Source organism: Crocodylus siamensis, chromosome 1 (genome assembly GCF_052110815.1).
Source record: "Crocodylus siamensis isolate JL-2025a chromosome 1, ASM5211081v1, whole genome shotgun sequence".
NCBI classification, from domain to species: domain Eukaryota; kingdom Metazoa; phylum Chordata; order Crocodylia; family Crocodylidae; genus Crocodylus; species Crocodylus siamensis.
Genome location: NC_143395.1, coordinates 201,589,131 through 201,595,294, shown reverse-complemented (window position 1 = coordinate 201,595,294; position 6,164 = coordinate 201,589,131).

The following is a 6,164-nucleotide window of genomic DNA, read 5'->3' as shown; positions in this document are numbered from 1 at the left end:
CGCTTCTGGTCCCGCCACTCCCTGCCCCGGGTCTGATCCTGGGCTGTCTCTTAACTGTGCCGCCTCATCCAGGTACCTGAATTGGGGAAGTGTTCGCTCCGCCCCCTACGTCCGGGGCAAAGGGGCCTCCCGGAGTCCCCTAGTCTGGGTAACTCCTGGACAGTCATCAACCTCATTTCCTCTATCCAGGTGGTGAGTAACCTGATCGTAGAAGGAAATGAGGTTGGTCTGGTATGACCTGCCTATGATGAAGCCATGTTGGCTATCCTTGAGAGTACTGTTTTCAGTTAGCCTGTGTGTGATGGTTTGTTTGATGATTTTGTCCAGGATTTTACCTGGGATTGAGGTCAAACTGATTGATTTGGCCTGTGGTTTCCTGGATGTTCCTTTCTTAAAGATGCCACATTTGGCTTTTTTTCCATCTTCTGGGACCTCTCCCAAGTTCCATGAGTCTTCAGCTAACTTTGCCATTGGCTGCACAATGACAACTGATGGAGAAGTTTATTTGAAGACTTGTTTTGGTGTGAGTTCTCAGATTTCATAAACATTAGGGCTGGAAGGGATATTGAAAGATCAAGTCCAGCCCCCTACCCCAGGTGCAAGAAGATAAACGTCCAAATATCTCTTAAAGGAATCCAGAGTAGGTGCTTGCACCACCTCCTGGCAGCAGTCTGTTCCAGGCACTGGGGGGGCTCGGACAGTAAAAAAAAAAAAAAAAAAAAAAAAAAAAGTTCTTCCTTGTGTCCAGCCTAAAATGGTCTTGGAGGAGTTTGTGACCATTTGACCTTGTCATCCCTTGGGGCACTCTGAACAGGCACTCCTCCAGATCTTGATGCACACCCCTTTATATACTTATAGGCAGCTGCCAGGTCTCCCCTGAGCCTGCACTTTCCCAGGCTGAAGAGTCCCATGTCTCTCAGCCTCTCATTATAAGGCCTGTTTTCCTGCTCTCAGAGATGCATGTGGCTCTCCTCTGGACTCTCTTGAGCTTCTCTACATCCTTTTTAAATTGTGGAGCCCAGAATTGGATGCAGTACTCCAGCTGCAGCCTCACCAAGGCCAAGTACAGCAGGAAGATGACATCCTGGGATTTGCTTGAGAAGCATCTATGTGTGCAAGCCAGAGTTTTGCTAGCTTTCCAGCTGCATCATCGTATTGGTGGCTCATATTCATCTTGTGGTCAGTCATGACCTCCAAGTCCCTTTTAGCTGTAGTGCTAGCAAGTGTATCACTGCTAAGCCTATAAGTGTGCTGTGGGTTTTTCCACCGCCCCCCCCAAGGTGGAGTACCTTGCATTTTTTGGTGTTGAATGCCATCAAGTTTTCTTCCACCCATTTTCTGAGCCTGTCTAGGTTGGCCTGGATCACCATCCTATCTTCAGGTGTGGACGCCATACCCCAAAATTTGGTGTCATCAGTGAACTTGGCCAGTCTGCTTCCAATACCAGTGTCTACATCATTAATAAAGAAGCTAAAAAGTATAGGTCCAAGGAGGGAGCCTTGGGGGACCTCACTGGTCATGGCGCACCATGATGATTTACTTCTGTCTAGTACCATTCTCTGGGTCCGACCTTAGAGCCAATTTCCCAGCCATCAGATTGTGGTTTAGCTGAGGCCACAGTTGGCCAATTGTTCCATGAGGAGATCATGGGACACCAGCTCAAAGGCTTTTTAAAAATAAAACAAACAAACAAAAGTAAGGAGAAAAGTTGTTTAGCCTGAAAAGCAATAGTGCAAGAGTAAATGTAATCCAATGCTTCTGAGCTCTTTCTGGTCACATGGAGTCAGGAAGGATCTTTCTTTAGGGCTGTGCGAAATTTTACCAGATGTTTCATTTCAACATTTGTTTCAGCCAATTTGGAGGTTGAAACAGCAAAATTGGAACAAAACAAAGGCCGTTGAAATAGCCTTGAAACAAAACGAGGCTAGTTGAAATGTTTTGACCATAGGCTGGGGATGGGAAGTCAGTCCAGCTGGGTTGACTCCCCATTTCCTGCACTAGATCCCCATCCCCGGTGCTAGATGGCACCACGGGCAGTGAGGCAGCCCAGCAGGGCTGCTTCCCTATCCCTGGTGTGATCTAGCGTGGGGTATGGGAAAGCAGCCCAGCTAGGCTGCCTCACTATCCCCAGCCTGATCTAGCACAGGGGATGGGTAAGCAACCTGGGTGGACTGCCAACGTGGTCCCCATCTTTAAAGGAGGGAGGACCCGGGCAACTATAGGTCTGTCAGTCTTACCTCAATCCTAGGGAAACTCTTTGAGAAGATCATCAAGGAGCACATCTGCGATGGGCTGGCTTCAGGGATGATGCTTAAGGGAACCAGGATGGTTTCATTGGGGGCAGGTCATGTCAGACCAATCTGATTTTGCTTTTTATGATCAGGTCAAAAGCACTGGATGCAGGTGTCGTCATGGACGTAGTCTTTCTGGACTTCAGCAAGGCCTTTGACACCGTCTCCCACCCCATCCTCATTTAAAAAAAAACAAACTAGGTGACTGTGGCATTGCCTACACCATCAGATGGATTGCAGATTGGCTGGAGGGTGGTGGTGGATGGATCATATTCGACCTGGGGAGAAGTGGGCAGCGAAGTCCCCCAGGGCTTGGTCCTTGGGCCCGCGCTGTTCAATCTCTTTATCAGTGATTTGGACAACGGGGTGAAAAGCAACCTGTTTAAATTCGCTGATGATACCAAAATTTTGGGGTGAGGTGAGCACGCTGGTAGGGAGGGAAAGACTGCAGCAAGACCTGGATAGGTTACAGGGGTGGGCTAACAAAAGCAGGATGCGTTTCAATACTGACAAGTGCAGGGTGCTGCACTTGGGCAGTAGTAACCAGCAGCACACTTATAAGATGGGAAACTCCCTTCTTGAGAGCACAGAGGCAGAAAGGGATCTTGGAGTCATTACTGACTCCAAGATGAACATGGGCCGACAATGTGAGGTCACAGTTGGCAGGGCTAACCGGACCTTATTGTGCATCCGCAGGTGCATCTGAAGTAGGGCCAAGGAGGTGATCCTCCCCCTCTACGCAACACTGGTCAGGCCACAGCTGGAGTACTGTGTCCAGTTCTGTGCGCCCCACTTCAGGAGGGGTGTGGACAACATTGAGAGGGTCCAGAGGAGGGCCACCCGCATGATCCAGGGACTACAGGGCAGACTCTACAATGAGAGACTGTGGGACCTGAACCTGTTCAGCCTTCACAAGAGAAGGCTGAGGGGGGACCTGGTGACCGTCTATAAACTCACTAGGGGGGACCAGAAGGGTTTGGGAGAGACCTTGTTTCCCCTAGTGCCCCCTGGCATAACAAGGAATAACGGCCGCAAGTTGTTGGAGAGTAGGTTTAGATTAGATAGCTATAACAACTACTTCACAGTTAGGGCGGCTAGGAGCTGGAACCAACTTCCAAGGGAAGTGGTGCTGGTTTCTACCCTGGGGGTCTTTAAGAAGGGGCTTGATGGCTACCTGGCTGGAGTCATTTGAGCCCAGTTTTTCTCCTGCGCAGGCAGGGAGTTGGACTTGAAGATCTACAAGGTCCCTTCCGACCCGACATCTATGATTCTATGACTGCCTCCTGCCCCCTGAGCTGTCCGGCACTGGGGCTTCACCATCCCCAGCATGATCTAGCACTGGGTATGTGAAATCAGCCCAGCTGGGCTGACTTCGCACCTGCAGTGAAATGTCGGAGTAGCCTTTCTCTTTTAATGGAACAGAACAGCTGTTTCAACTCTAAATGAAATTCCAATTGGAATGCTGTTCTGTTGAAACTCAAAGCTAAATGTAATGGTGCTGTTTCTCACAGCCCTAACTTTTTTTTTTTTTTCCTCCCTTCACATTCACTGCAGGCTCTTCAGATTTTGTTTGGGGGTTTTTTAATTTTTTTTTTTTTTTTTTTTTTTGGCCTCCTTTTAAAGCATGAGGATGTTTGCTATAGCTAAGGCTGTGGGTTTGCTTGGGGTGAATAGATGGTCCTGCCAGTATATGGAAAACCCAGAGGTTCCTGGTTCTTCTACTTGGGGTTGAACCAACTTCCATATCTGGAGTAAGGAAGGAATTTTACCCCAAGGTCGGATTCATATGGGTTAGAGTTTGTCTGGTCCTCTTCCTGGGATTTTCGGGATATATTGCAACCAGCAGAGTCTCTGCCATTGCAGTGGCAGGGCATTGGCAGTGCCCTTGTCCCCCTCTTTTGCCTGTAGTGTGTCATAGGGTGTTCTTTGTTTTGGGCCTTGGGCCTTGTAATTGTGCTTGAGGGTTTCAAGTGGGGCTTGCTAAGACTCTTAAGCATGTCTAAGCATGACTGCTAATGAAGCAGACTGGGCTTGGTGGCCCTGGGTGCTCCTTCTCATCTGTTCTGATGTCCTTCTTCAATATGAAAAAGAGAAGAGTCCCTGTTGCTTTTCATTGTTGAAGCTCATAGTTTGTCTTGTGATTCCATCTTGATCAGTGTCCTACAGAGGCCCCATTCTGTCAGAGCATGAATGCTGCATGCCCCCGGCCGCTGGTGGGGCGGGGCATGGCAAGCTCTGGCAGGTGGCAGCAGTGTTGTTGGCGGCAGAAGCATGGCAGTGGTAAGTGTGAAGTTCCTGCAGGCAGCCATGGCACTGTCAGTGGTGGGAGGGGGTGGTGAGTGCCAACTGGTGGTCAGTGACCACCTGCAGACGCTGCCAGCAGTAGTGGTGGCCAGTGGCTATTGTAGACTGCCCGCAGACACCACCAACAGTATTAGCGGTGCCTCTGTCATGGGGGGTGCACTATCATGTACCCATGTGTACCCCCTATGCATAGCCAATGTGTCAGAGGAACATTGTCCCAGAAAGGCAGTACTGGTGATGCCTGTAGGGATCACAGTCATCCTATGAAGAGTCCAGAGCTGTCACCTTCATACCCATTTGCCCACAGGCCCCTTTGTTTTTACACCAGGGCTCTTGTTGGCACCAGAGACACAGTTAGCAGACAGTGCATTCCTGTGGGGTCTCTGCTGAGCCCAAGCTGACTGAAGGCACATATGCTGTCTTTCTGTTCAGCCATGGCATCATGGCAGGGAAATGGCCCCTGTGTCCCACAGGCTGGGGTCTCTCTCCCTGGGCTCCTTTTCTTTTTCAGTCCAGCTATCCCCAATGCCCTTTGGCTTATGGCTGCTGAGCGCTGCTGCTCAATGAGAGCCCCTGTGCCTGGGCATCCTCCCAATGGGGCCCAACACGGGCTCAGAGGTTCTAGGAAGGTCAGCAGAGCTAGCTAGTGGGGGTCAAGTATCCTGAGCTCTGAAGGGCTTAGCTGGGTGTGGGAAGGGATAGGCCCCTTTCCCAAGATTCTTGTCAGAGCTTCTAAAGGAGTTCCTGGCTCAAGCCTGGCCAGGCTCCATGGAGCCAGCAGGGGCAGATAAAACTTCTCGGGCCACAGCCTACACCCTAGCAACCTGGAACAGCACTTCAGACCTGGGAAATCGACCGCCCAGGAAAATTTTATATGGAGTTTGTATATGGTGTGAAGGGCTGGTCACAGGATGAGCGCAGAATCCCAGCCCCCATATGGAGTCACATGGGTCTTGGGACTGTGAAGGAAAACTGGGAAACCTGAGCCCAGGAAGCCCCAAGACCAGAAACAAAGCCCTACACTCCCTCTGGTTTGACCTGAAAATACTGAGATGTCCATCCCAGCATTTCCCAGCCTGTAAAGTGAGCAGCTTAGACGGTATGTGAACAGGTTGTCTCCAAGTGTCTCTGGATGCAGGATCAGGTTCTCCATTTGCAACACATGCTGACGATGCCTATCCCTTCCCTATCCTCACTGCTTCCCCAATATTCTGAGCAACCTGGAGTTGCAAAGATGTCCAGCACTCCTGGTCATCTGTACTCTCCCATCTGCTCTATCTGTTCATCCTAGTCTCTGCTCCAGGCAGTGGCCCATCCATGCACTCAGGTCAGTTTCTTCTCATGTCTGTCTCTCTTCAGCTCCCTCTCTGTGATTTCTAGGCCTTCCTAGGGACTTTTGGTTTGTGCTGACTGAGCCCTGCTACTCAAACTCGGTGAAAGCCCTTGCACATGGGCACTGTCCCCATGTCCCTTCTTCACCTGCCCACTAAGACATAGCACTAGTCTGGGTCTTAGGGGTTCAGCGTAGCTGGGTAGAGGGGTTCATGTGCCCTGAGCTGTGGGATCTAA